The sequence below is a fragment of the Alexandromys fortis genome, unplaced genomic scaffold (assembly GCF_014885135.2).
Source record: "Alexandromys fortis isolate MF-2015 unplaced genomic scaffold, M_Fortis_MF-2015_v1.1 scaffold_81, whole genome shotgun sequence".
NCBI classification, from domain to species: Eukaryota; Metazoa; Chordata; class Mammalia; order Rodentia; family Cricetidae; genus Alexandromys; species Alexandromys fortis.
Window position 1 is genome coordinate 5,687,861 of NW_026067960.1, and position 13,417 is coordinate 5,701,277.

Genomic DNA, 13,417 nt, shown 5'->3' on the forward strand with positions numbered 1-13,417 from the left:
GCCACCTCCTTGGCAGCAGGTTTTATGTGTGCACCACTGTGAGAACTGGGATTTGAACTCAGCTCCCTGTGTTTGCACAACAGATGCTATACCCAACTGAGCTCCTGTCAGCTTTTGCTTTGCTTTGTTTTAAATGAGAAATTTCTCATGGAAATATACCTTGAGTTCAGAATGTACCTTCACCTAGTGGAATTCCTTTTGGTAATGTCAGGATCACTGATCCCCACCCGCTCCACTCCTGGAGGAGAGAAGTTCTCCAGATTCCTGAACTGTTTGCTGTGCATGCTCGAGTGTCTTAAAGCTTGTGTGCACCAAGCCACCTGCCGTTCGGAGCCGCACAAGTCTGCCAGGGCCTCTCCCTCACTGAGCATCTGGTTCTCTCCCTGGCTGGCAGGAAGGCTTGGAACTGCCTTCCGTGGTCTGAGTGGGGCTCCGTGCAGGAATGTTGTAAGACTAAGTGACTGTGAACACAGGTCCTTGGGCGAGGTGTGCCTCGTTAGTCCTCCCAGCGGTCCAGAGCTGTGGGACAGGGAGGCTGGCCGAGGACCATGAATTTCACTCCCCGCTCCACCTTCATCTTCCCTTCTTCCCCTGCCTTTCCTTTGGTGTCTTACTTGAGCCGATCCATCAGAAAGAAACACCAGAGTTAACTTCACTCTCAGCACTGAGGCTTCTGTAAGCCACACAGGGGCTGACGACCCTTGCAGGACCCTTGTGTCTCCTTCACATCTCTCTCCCACGTTGGCCATGGCATTCTTCAACCCTGCCTCCTCCTCCGCTCTGGACGTCATGGCGAATGGCCCCTTTGGCTATTTATTTGCCTTTTTAGTGTGTGTGTAAGTGTGCACATGCCTGTATGCTCACATGCACATGGAGGCACAGGCTAACCATGGGTGTTATTCCTCAGGATGTGTCCCCTGCACCTCCCTTTTGCTCCAGATAGGGTCTCTAACTGGCCCCTGATTAGGCTAGGCTGGCCGGCCAGTGAGATCTAGGATCTTCTCTCCTCTGTCTCAGCCAGTGTGTTATAGCTGCCAATAGAATGAGCACAGCAACTCGAATATGGAAACCTTGGGGCCAGCTTACGGTTCCGAGCTGTGATGGGAAGCAGGTTTACGTGGTGCTGGAGAGTGGCTGAAAGCTACATTCTGAACTGCAGACAGCTGGGAGAGAGAAAGAATCCTTGGTCCTAGCGAGTTTTCCGACTTGGCTTGAGCATCTGAAATCTCCAAGTCTACTCCCAGGGACACACTTCCTCCCGCAAAGCCACACCTACTCCAACAAGGCCACACCTACTAATAGTGCCACTCTCTATGGGCCAAAAGGGGCCGCTTTCATTCAAACCATCTCTGCCTCTCCAGCTCTGGGATGGCTAGCGCACCTCACCACCCACGGGTTCCGGATAAGGAAGCACTTTACCCACTGCACTATCTTCACCAGCCATTGTCCTGGTTTCAGATGTGCATGGGCCTGGAAGGGGGACAGAGAAATAGAGGTGAGTATGTATCAGTGTGTCCAGCACACGCCTATGTGTTTGCAGACTGGTTACACTGTTAGTGATGCTGTTCAGGGAGGCAGAGGAGCCCCTAGGAGGCGGTGCCTGCTGGAGGAAGGGAGACACTAGAGGAAGCTCCACAGCCCAACTTCCTGTCCATCTCTGTCAGCCCAGCACTCCTACAGCTGTGAGCTCCCCACGCTTTCTCAGCCACGATGGACTGTGTATTCCTAAGCCATGAACCACAACAACATATCCTCTGTACATTGCTTCCTGATGAGTGTTCAGGCACAGCAATGAGAAAAGTCACTAATAAAATGAACAATTGTTGTTAGTAGCTCCTTTATTGCTTTTGTACAAGGTAAGTATTCTCCGTGTGGGGGTCACATGGTGTCTATTGCAACCACTCTGCCCTGGAGACTGATAAGCAGCCATTGTGAATGAATGGGCCTGGTCATGTTCTATTTTTCTGATTGAAATTAATCATTGGACCAAGTGGCTAGTGGACCAATACAGTAAGTACTCTAAGGGACCTGAACTTCTGCACCTTCATCAGCCTGCATATGTCTTTATATTGAGCAGTGTGTGTGATAGTTTAGCTGGTGATAGAATTGTAACTTGGCAACAGAGAGAGCTCTAGTTAGAGGAGGCTGGTCTGTTTTTTTGGGCACCACCGAGAAATGCTGTACATTAGTGGGTTGAGTATTTTCTCTGTGTGTCTTTAAATATCATTCTTCTTGCTGTCGTGCACTAGAAAGTGACTAGGCAGCGCTTCTGTGTGGTATCATTCCGTCTATGCCAACAAACACCTGGGATGACTTTGCAGTTGAAGGGAACCCTGCCCTTCTGTCCCTGGGAAACTCTAGGCTCTGCCACCCAGCGTTGTTACTCTGCCACTCTCTCGCCGCCCACTAAATGAATTTCACTGAAAGTGCATGTCCCCATCCCACCCCCCATTTCTCTCTTGTTTGTCTGTCTTCTTTTCCTTGAGTTTGAATTTAGCGTTAGAAATTCACTAACTGGAGAGAAGGTTAAACAGTTTCTGGCAGTTGCTATGCTTCTGGAGGACCTGTGTAATGGCTGACAACTGCCTTTAATTCCATTTCCAGGGAATCTGACACCCTCTTCTGGCCTCATGCATGTGTCTTTACACATGCCCATACACACACACAGACACACACACACACACAATGTAAATAAACCTTTAAAAATGCAAGGTTGTCTTAAGTAGGCATTCGTCTGGGGGCATTTTTTTTTATCAAACTGCCCATCTTTCAATCCATAGATGTTCTTAAGTCTTCTCATGTGCGTGGGAGGAGCTCACCACATACTAAGTCGCTTACTTATTCAAAGTATACATTATCTTGTCAATAGCCCATCTGTATAATTCCATGATCTAAGGGCTGCTATGGTTCTATTTTTAGAAATAATCACAAAAGCTGGGGGCTCTAAGGGCAACTCTCCCATGGACAAACAGCTCCCGCCAAGGACCCTATCTTCACCTGCCATCATAGTGCTCACTCCTCTGTGAACTAACTCATTAGCTGGCAAAGTGACCATGAGGGATTAAGGCTGCTCTTGGTTCTGTGGAGACGGTGCCAGCCAAAGTACCTCAGTGAAAACCCTTACGTGATTCAAACATTGAGGCCACTCTAAAAGTCTACTGAGAGAAGTTGTGAGCCCAGCCCTGTCCCTGCTACACCAGCTCACTGCTACCTCTAGACATCATCGTATGACTGTCTGGTCTACCATCTCCTCTAGACATCATCGTATGACTGTCTGGTCTACCATCTCCTCTAGACATCATCGTATGACTGTCTGGTCTACCATCTCCTCTAGACATCATCGTATGACTGTCTGGTCTACCATCTCCTCTAGACATCATCGCATGACTGTCTGGTCTACCATCTCCTCTAGACATCATCGTATGACTGTCTGGTCTACCATCTCCTCTAGACATCATCGTATGACTGTCTGGTCTACCATCTCCATCTCATTATCTAGGTATGAACAAATGCCAGGGCTCAGAGAACTCTGTCTTCTGGGCATGGCATGGCCATACCTATCTTGAGATTAGAGTGCAGTTGCCCACATTCAGGATACCCTTGCAAGATGAAGTCTGTTAATAGACGCTCATCTGCGAGCCTTACTGTAGATTCCAGTCATTCATTATTTTCTGTTCTCCTGACCAGCCATTGAAGGCATAGATGGCAAAGGTATACCATCTGTGCAGGTTTTTAGGGGGTACGGTCATCTAGAGTGAGAATTTGCAGTGGTGCAGCTGTTTGAAGGTCCCCTGTGCTCCTGTAAGTAACCACTTATCCTTGTCCCTGTACATCCCTCAAGCCAGACTTGGATAGAATGGTGTCTTTGGTCTGTCGCTGGGGTGCCCTGCCTGAGTGACAAAGTGATGTGGCAGTTGGTCTTGTTTCTCACTACAGAAAAGTTAACAACGTGATGTTTCCCTTCTGCCACAGAATCTTTTTTAATTTCCTGACATCAAATACATGCTGTTCTTCTTCACCAGTTCTCCAACACTGCTGGGGGTCCAGCAGCCTCACCAATTTTCCATCACCACTGGGTGTCCAGCAGCAGCCTCACCAATTTTCCATCACCGCTAGGTGTCCAGCAGCTTTACCAATTCTCCACCACCGCTGGGTGTCCAGCAGCTTTACCAATTCTCCACCACCGCTGGGTGTCCAACAACCTCACCAATTCTCCAGCACTGCTGGGTGTCCAGCAGCCTCGCCAATTCTCCACCATCGCTGGGTGTCCAGCAACTCAATTCAATTCTGATGTTGTCTACCCAGAAGTCACACCTCATTCCACCAGCTGAAGTCTCAAAACAAGGCTCTTCCTGCTGCAGACATCAGCCACGAGTGGAGTCTCCGTCTGGCCCACGTTTCTGCCTAGCTCCTTGAGGCCCCCCTCCGTGTCTGATAATTCACTCAAACAAACGCAAGACCTCCAGAAAGTGACTGCCTATAGCTTCAGTTTTGTTGGACAAGACAGGGCACATTCCAGCTGGTGTGGCTGCAGTATGCTTGTTTAGAAAGGAGACAGCTCGGAAATAAACACAGGCAAGAGTTCTGAGATGAGGTATGGCAGGATGGCATAGAACTTTCTGGCACACCCTGATACAGTCACCGACACAGCAGCACTCTGAACACAGTGTTTAAGGGTTCCTCAAGGTTCACCATTAACTATCGATTATTGAACTCAACCTCGCAGCTCAGTTCATGGGAACAGAAAGTTCCAGCCCTGCACCCAAGGCCTTTCTGAGGAACTGTTTGTCAAAAATCTGTATCTTACACCATTAGTTCTTTCCTTAGCGAACCAAGGGCTGAAAACTTTCAGCGGTTCAGGAGCCCTTGCTAGGAACCAGGAAACAAAGAATAAAGATTTTTTTGTAAGATATAGTTTTTTCTTTTATGTGTATATGTTATGCGTGTGTGTCTGTATGTGGCTCACATGTGTACACAGAGACTAAAAGAAGACATGGCTACCCTTGTAACTGGAGTTCTGGCGAAAGCCGTTGTGAACGGCTGGACGTGGGTGCTGTGAGCTGAACTCAGGCCCCTCTGCAACAAACAGTGAGTTCCTCAAATACTTAAAATATTAATTTTTAAACATTAAATCATGATACATACTTAAAAAAAAGACTTTTCTGGTTTGGCTCAATGGTTTTGCTATGGGTATCCAGAGGTGGCCAATGGGGTTGTTCCTCATATGTTGTCATAGCAATTCATACGGCAGAGACTAAGCCTGAGCTATCATTCTGCACGTGAGGGTCTCTCTGAAGACTGTGCCCAGCTTTGAGACTCTGCACTTTTGTCAGACTCACCAGTGCAGTGCGCCGCTGCCATCCTTTATATTTTCCCCAAAGCGATTTAAGTAAAGAGGAAGTTGAAATAGGCAGATAATTGTGAAGGACAAGCGGGGGACCGAGAAGGCAGAATAGGAAATGCTTTTGGGTTAAAGCAAGGTGAAATTGTTTAAATTTAATTTTTGATTTTAAGTCCTATTAATTATTTGTGGGGGTGGATAGGAGTTGCATACCACACATACATGGTGCCTGCATGGCGGTCAGAGGGCAACATTGTGGAGTCAGTTGTTTCCTTCTGCTTTGATGTGGGTCCCAGGGATCCAACCCAGGTCACTAGACTTGCATGACAAGTATCCTTACCCCCACTGTGGCATGGACCCATCTTGCACCAGGTACCTTTCAGAGTGGACTCCCTAGTTTGGGAGTCTAGGACAGCAGCTAATTTCAGAAGCAAGGAAGATTCTTGTCCTAGTCAGATTTCTACCGCTGTAATTGACAGATACCACGAGGGAGAAAGGGTTTATTCTATCTTAGGCCCCTGGCCACAGTCCCTTCCTGAGTCAAGTCAGGACAGGAACTCAAACCAGGAACCGAAACAGAGGCCATGAAGGAGTACTGCTTCCTGGTTTGCTCCCCGTGGCTTCCTCAGCCTGCTTTCTTGTACCATCTGGGACTACCTGCCCAGAAGCAGCACCACCTGCTGAGAGCTAGCTGGGCCCTTCCATATTCATCACTAATAAAGAAAGTGCGCTATAGACTTGCCTACAGGTCAATCTGATAGAGGCATTTTCTCAGGTGAGGTGACCCAGATGGCTCTAGCCTGTGTCAGGGTGACACAGACTAACCAGCCCACCAGCCCACGTCTCAGGATCAGCTTTTGTACCTCGCATGAAATCTGTGGGCCTAAAGGCAAGGGGATAACTCTCGTCTAAACAGTGAATTTCCAATTTAACCAGAGTTACTTATACAGCCTCTCTCTCACACACATACACACACGTGCAACACATGCACACACACCTTTGCAGTTTTTCACCAAGAACATCTGTTCCTCATCAAGAACACAGATGACCAGGTCCCTATCCAAGGACACCAAGCATGCCAAGTGTTATCCCAAAAGTCCCCCAAATTTACCCCTCCTCTCCAGCCACTCCACCCCTAGGTTGAATCTTCATTACAAGGTGACAAAGGATATACTATATGTTATTACTGCTGTGGTTTATCTAATCGGACCAAAGCTGGATACTTCAAAACTCTCTCTCTTTGGAGTTTAGTAGGGGCATGAGTCAGCTAGTTCTCTTTGGCGTTGCACACAGTGGAAGGTGTTGTAGAGAGGGGCTGCTTGTTCATCCCAACTGCTGGGCCAGCTTAGCCCTCAAATAACCACATGGAAACTGTATTAATTAAATCACTGCTTGGGCCATTAGCTCTAGTTTCTTATTGGCTAATTTTTGCATCTTAATTAAACCCATTTCTGTTTATCTGTGATTCGCCATGTGGCAGTGGCTTACTGGGTAAAATTCCCAGCGTCTGTCTCTGGTGGGTCCATGGCATCTCTCTGATTCCTCCCTTCTTTCTCCCAGTATTCAGTTCTGTCTTCCCTGTCTACCTAAGTTCTGCCCCATCAACAGGCCCAAAGCAGTTCCTTTATTAAGCAATGAAAGCAACACAAAGACAGAAGGACCTCATATACCAGGAAGGGGCATCAGAATCCACACATGTGGAAGAGATAGGGGTGTGGGAGGAAGGAAAGAGAGGAAACTCCATGGTCCTTGGTGACATTTCACCTCTGGCTCACCGCCCTGCAAGACCGGCTCTACTTCATACTTGGGTTTCATTGCAGCAATAGAGTTTCCTCACATGGAAGCCCTTCCAGACCCCTCTTCTCCAGTAGCTGGCTAACAACCCAGGGGGCATCTTCTTCTAAGTCACCAGAGAGCCCACTAATTACGGCTCTCATTGCTCCACTTCCAAGGACAAAGAGTAGGCATCGCTCTTAGCTGCCTCTAAAGAATTCTGGCTCCACTGTAATTGGATCAGACGGGTCATGTGTCCAACTGCTCGCTGGCTTAGGAATCACTATAGGTGAGAGGGTGTGGGGCTGATATCCAGTCTTTGGGCCCAAAAGATGCTTTTCCCAGAGAAGAAAATGAGTGACAGGCAGAAATGACCACCAAGAGCCCACTGAAGGTGCTTAGCAACACAAGAGCCTTGATTAAGACATCATTCCTGTCTTGAGTTAAGTGGAGTGCTTCTTAAAAAAATAAAAGCCGTGGTTTTCATCAATTTCCAGACTACCAATAGGAAATGTGCCCTGACAGGCTTATTCAGACTCTTCCTTCAAGCGTGTCTTTTCAAGGTTTCTAGAGATTCAAAACATCTTTATTTCTCCCCTCACCCCATGGTTCAAGAACCGGGGTGTGTGTGTGTGTGGAGGGGGGATATTCAACAGGGAAACTCACACTGTGATAAAAGAGGCAACCCCTCCCCCAATCATATGATAACCTTCAGTTGGAGGCCAATGATACTGCTGCCACAGGGATACCCTGTTGGGTCCAGCCTGACTTGTTTGCACATTCCAGAAAAGGGGAGTGGGGATTGAGGAAAGAAATAAACAAGAGACAGAAGAGAGAGTTGGGAGGGCTTCCAGTGAACACTGTAACAGCTTCAATTTTATTATTCATAGCCCTTATGCACACCAATCAAAAGGGGAGGGGCAAAGACTGCCTCTCGTGATGCAAGGAACAGACGAGCCTAATTACCTCCTTACATCTCCAAATACCCAGTAACCACGTCCCCAGTCAAACATCCTCTTGTCTGGTCTTTGAGTAGCAAGACATCCAGTAGACACACTTTTGGCCAAATATCGTGCCTGTTATTTGTCCTTGAGGATACTGAATAGGTTAGTTATGAGCCCTCGGAACTTTAGTCAAGATGGAACGGATTCAAAATGGTGGGCTCCAACAATACCCCAAACCCTTTTATCTACAGTTAGGTCCTAGTCACCCCTGGGATCAGAGTGTCTTGGGTTTCAAAACTTCACTGTCTTAAGGATTGATTTCATTAGCATTCAAACACCAGGGGAAATACTTCCCAAATAAGTGAATGATTTACTTTGGGGCTTAGGATCCAGAAGCCCAGATGTGTCACTGAATATTCTTTAAAGATATTTGGTGGTGACAGAGATGCATACTGTTGGATGAAAACAGGGTGGGAGTGAAGTCTGACGGGTTTGCTTTCTTCACTTGGTATCAAGTCAGTATTTAAAAATCAAAGCCAAAAAAATTAAAAAAATAAAAAAAATCAAAGCCATTCTTAACTCCCCTCTTTCCTGGGTATTCTTGAGACAAAGAATGTTTGGAACTTGTGGGTGGCTGTAAGTTCCAATGCAATCCACCCCCCAGCTTCATACTTCAGAGTGACTGTAAGGTCCAATGCAATCCACCCCCTCCCAGCTTCATACTTCTGGGTGGCTCTAGTCCAATCCAATCTGCCCCCCCCCCCAGCTTCATTTCCCCCTTCCTTACAATGTCTTGAATTTCTACCCATCTCATGACCTTCACTTAAGTCTCAGACTGTTTCTTTTCTAGAATATTCTCCTCCTCCTCCAGCTCCACTCTGCCCAGACCACAGTTATTCCATCCCTACCCAACCAGGTCAAAGCGTTGTGGGTTTATGTCCCAACAGCCTTCATCATGGTTATTCATGTGACAATATCACCTATGTATTCCGGTCTCATAACAAACTGTATCTGAAGCAGTGCGGGGATCAAAGACAGCTCTGTCCAGCAACCATGGTTTCCCAAATGCCCAGCAGAGAGAGAGGTTCATGGGTCAGCCATGGAAGAAATTCTACCACTATTTCCCTGATCCACTTCAGGTGCCTTGCAGCAGCTTGCACCACCTCCCCAGCACTCTTATCTTCACTCCCAACATTCTATAGCGCTTCGCCTCGCCTCTCCACAGAGCTCCTCGTCTGCAGCCAGTGGCCCAATTCTACCACAGTAGCCTCGACAGGGTGGACATGAAGGGTTGTTCTCCCTGGACAGGGGAGAGCAAGGTGTCAATTGAGGACAGAGATCCCTTTGCTAATTCACCCATAGCCCCTAAGCAAACGTACTTGTCATTTTAGTATATTTCTCATCCTCCCTGTTTGCTGAGGATGGAACTGATGTGTGCTCTGTTTGCTGCTTAGATAAGAACCTGGTACTTGGTTGCTCGCCGTGAACATCTGTTGAGTAAATGAAGACATAAAGATGAGCCCGGCATAGCCCTTGCCTCGAGGGACTTGGAGTCTACTGGGAAAGGAAGCAAGCAAAAAGAGCATTGCCCAGTGGCTCAGTGACTGATAGGCTATTCTGCAGCAAGGATGAAGGAAGGTTTCTTAGCTGACAGGTACAGAACAGAACCTGTCCCCTGATGAGACCCTTTGCTGGCCTTGGTCAATTACCCTCAATGTCAGCACAAGCCTCTTCCTTCATACCTGAAGTAAATGCTATGTGTCTGCCTGTGTCTGTGTATGTGCATGGGTGTGTAGCTCTGTGGATGTGGGTGTGAGGGGTGAGGTGGGTTTGTATACACACATATGTTTGTATATGCATGTGGAGGCCAGAGATGGTCACCTTCAATTGTTGTTCCTCAAGAGCCATTTCATGTTTGTTGAAATCGAGTCTCTCGTTGACTAGGCAGAATGGCCGTGTCATCCCAGGGATCCTCCAGCTTCCACACTGTAGTCTGGAGTCATAGCATGAGCCCCCACACCTAACACGTTTACCTACTTTTGAGGCTCAAGCTGAATCCTCTGCAAATTGAGCTATCTCCCCTCAGCCCAAGTTTGTAGTGTTCCCACGTGAGGACCAAAGACTTTTCCCAGGGGCTTCTCGTAAGATTCCCAGAGGCCCAGGGACTGCCGTCTGCAGGGCTGCCTGTTGTCAGCAGCCAGGGCACATTGAGAGGATGAAAGGGCACACACAACCCACGCTGAGCAGCTACTGGGAAGGGGCATAAAATTCTCTGAAAAGTAGATTATTTTTCTTTGTAACTGTGAGTGGAGTTTGGCACAGTACAAGTGGCAAAGATAATAATTTGAATTTCCTCATGATTTCTTTTAATTTTGGATTTTATTAGGGAGGAATTATTCATTTGGCTTATACGCATTAAATTTTATTCAAGTCGTATGATTGCATATTAATAGAGTTACAGCTTGCTCGCTGCCTTAATGCTATATTTTCAAGGGACTTGATGAAGAATTTCTCAATTTTGTTATGCAAGGTTGTTTTTTTGCTATCCTTTGCTTTGTTTTGAACTTCAGAGTCAATAGTCTCCATTTATTTCAGACCTCCAGAGACTCCTAGGCCACGGTGACTTACCTTCAAGGACATGCCCAAGGGTGCAGGGGCTCTGGGTGGCCAGTATTGTTGCTTGATGTTCACATGTTGCCTCAGTGCACTTGGTCAGATTTGGAAGATCAAGCAAAGCGCTTCATGTTTCGGCTGTTGCTCTGTCAGTCATGTGTTGATTTACTGTAGGGCATCCCACACTTTAGGAGCTCGGCTTTAATTGTCATGTGACTTTTCCTTGGGCAACTTGGGGCTGGAGAAATGGCTCAGTGGTTTAGAGCCTTGGCTGCTCTTGCAGAAGACCCAGATTCAATTCCCAGGACCCACATGGTGTCTCATAACCATCTCTGACTCCTCTGACCTCTATGGGCACCAAACATGCATATGGTACACATACATGCAGCTGAAACACTCACTTAGAAAATAAAAGGAAATGAATACATTTATTAGAAAGGAAGCCCTTGCCCAAATTTAAAAAGAAAAAAAAAAGACAAAGTTCCCAACTAAACCCTTGGGTGACTTAACAAAATATCTGTCCATTCCAACATAGATTGGGTTCTATCCAAGGCCATCCTGGTGAAACAATGCGTTTATTTCGGTTGCTTACAGAAGTATTGATGACTTCTGATCAGCTTTGAGTCCCAACCTACTGCAGCAATGACAACGAAGGGAAAACTACGTCGCCCAAGAGTTTCTCTTAGGTCAGGGAAAGGCGTGGCCTTGGGAAGGCCTTTTGGTGATTGACTTGCTTGTGAGCCTCTCCCCATCCCTCCTCATCTGGTAAAGGTCACGTCTCACGGACTGTAGGTATTCTGATTCGAAGCGTTGTCGATCACAGGCAGGAAGAAAACACAGCTGCACTTCATTTATGTTCCTCTCCCCCAAGACTAGGCCCTGGGCTATTCTGCTGAGCTGAGCCATGCTCAGGTGCTCTCTGCTGGACTTGTTGGGTGTCTGTAGCCAATGGGTGGCTTGCTGGGTGATCCCATGTGGTCTTGACTGGGGTGACTCGGCTCTGCTTTCTGGAGTCGCTCATCTTCCAGGAGGCTTGCCCAGGCTTGTCCTTATGGCTGAGGCAGGGGACAAAGGAGAGCAGAAGGACAAATGGGCTGCAGATATCACATCCTTCCACCTTGAATTAGTCAGCGGAAGCACCAAGGCACCCCCAATCAAGAAGCATGGCAAGAAAGTACCTCCTAATAGCAGGAGCTACACAATCACATGATAAGAGGCAAGGCATGGAAAAAGAGAGGAACTGGCAATTAAACTTAACTGTGTTTGGCATAGCCTAGTAGAAAATGTAGATTGTGTGTCCTATTCAAGGGTGTGTTTAGTCCCACTGTGAACTACGACTCTGCTCAGATTGGGTTTGCTCCTTACAACATCATCACTGCCACCTTGACCTTAGGGCAAGGGTCTAAGATGTGCCTGGGCTGGAATGGCCTCTGCCACCCTCCGGTTGTGTGGGGTCGGTGTGCAGATGCTGCCCCTGCTGTAAAATTACCCTGTAATCCCTTTCTGGTGTCAAATGCCCAGGCTGTGACACTATGAATAAGGGAGTAACCCAAGACAATGGAAGGACAAGGGCATAAACTTTCCTTAGAACTTCAAAACACCCCTTTCCCTGTTAGAGCATTATGCCATGTAGACACCCAAGGGTGCTGGAGGTGCCTGGAGGACTCCATAGGTGTTCTAACTGATGCTTGAAAAAGGATCTGCACTGAGCCCCCTTCCAGAGATAAAATGGAAGTGTGGGAGGAGGCAGGGCCACAGTGGACAAGGATTAAATTGTCTCAGGGACTAGCTGGACTGTGAGTGGAGTCTCTGAGGACACTGGGGTATCTGAAACAGGACACTTTGGCCTAGGAAAGAGATTCTGTTCATGGAATTTCTGAGCCCAGATGGTGGGAAAATCCTCAGAAAAACTTGGGATTTGGGTCTTCACACTGAGCAACAGCTGTGGGGCTGGAACTGGAACCAATCACAGGAGGAGGCCCCAGCGCTGCTTACCAAGTTTCCCCCCACTCCCGTCACTGAGGCCTTTACCCCCTTCCAGGGGTGGGGTGGGGTGAGAGAAGGAAGTACTGACAAAGACCATTTGCTCAAAGGATTAAGACGGGCATTTGTCCTGGAATCAGGGTTGACAGTCCGGGGCCAGAAAAGCAGAATGTGTCCTGTTTCCAGTGGTGACCTGATAGAGCCTCCTCTGACGTCACCCTCTGCACCTGCATGGTGTGGACTCCAAAGTCAGAGTTTGTAATTATTCTGACAGAATGTGGACTGGATCATCTTTTTAAATTATGTATGAAAAGCCAATTAAGAACCTAATCCTGCTTGCATGGGACAGGCCCACTTAGAGGAACAAACTCTCCCACTGCCATCCAGGGCTTCTGTTGCTCTGTCATGAACGAATAAGGTAATTGCCGGAGAGTCCTCTGGTGGGCGGCATTCTCTTCGTGCTGGTTTTGAACCCGTACCTAGGGGTTGGGGGAAATGGCTCAGCTGGTAAAATGCCTACTGTACAGCAATGAGGATCCGAGTTCCCGTCTTCATCACCCACCTAAATCCAGGCAAGGTGCTGGGAGTAGAAGAAGCCAGCGTTGGTGGGCTGGAGAAAAGCGGATCCCTGAAGCTTGGCGGTCAGCCAGCCTTGGGGATTCAGGTTCAATGAGAGACCCTGCTCCCAAAATTATATGGAGAGCAATCAAGGAAGACACCAAACATTAGCCTTCGTCCTCCACAAGCATGTGCATGGACCCAC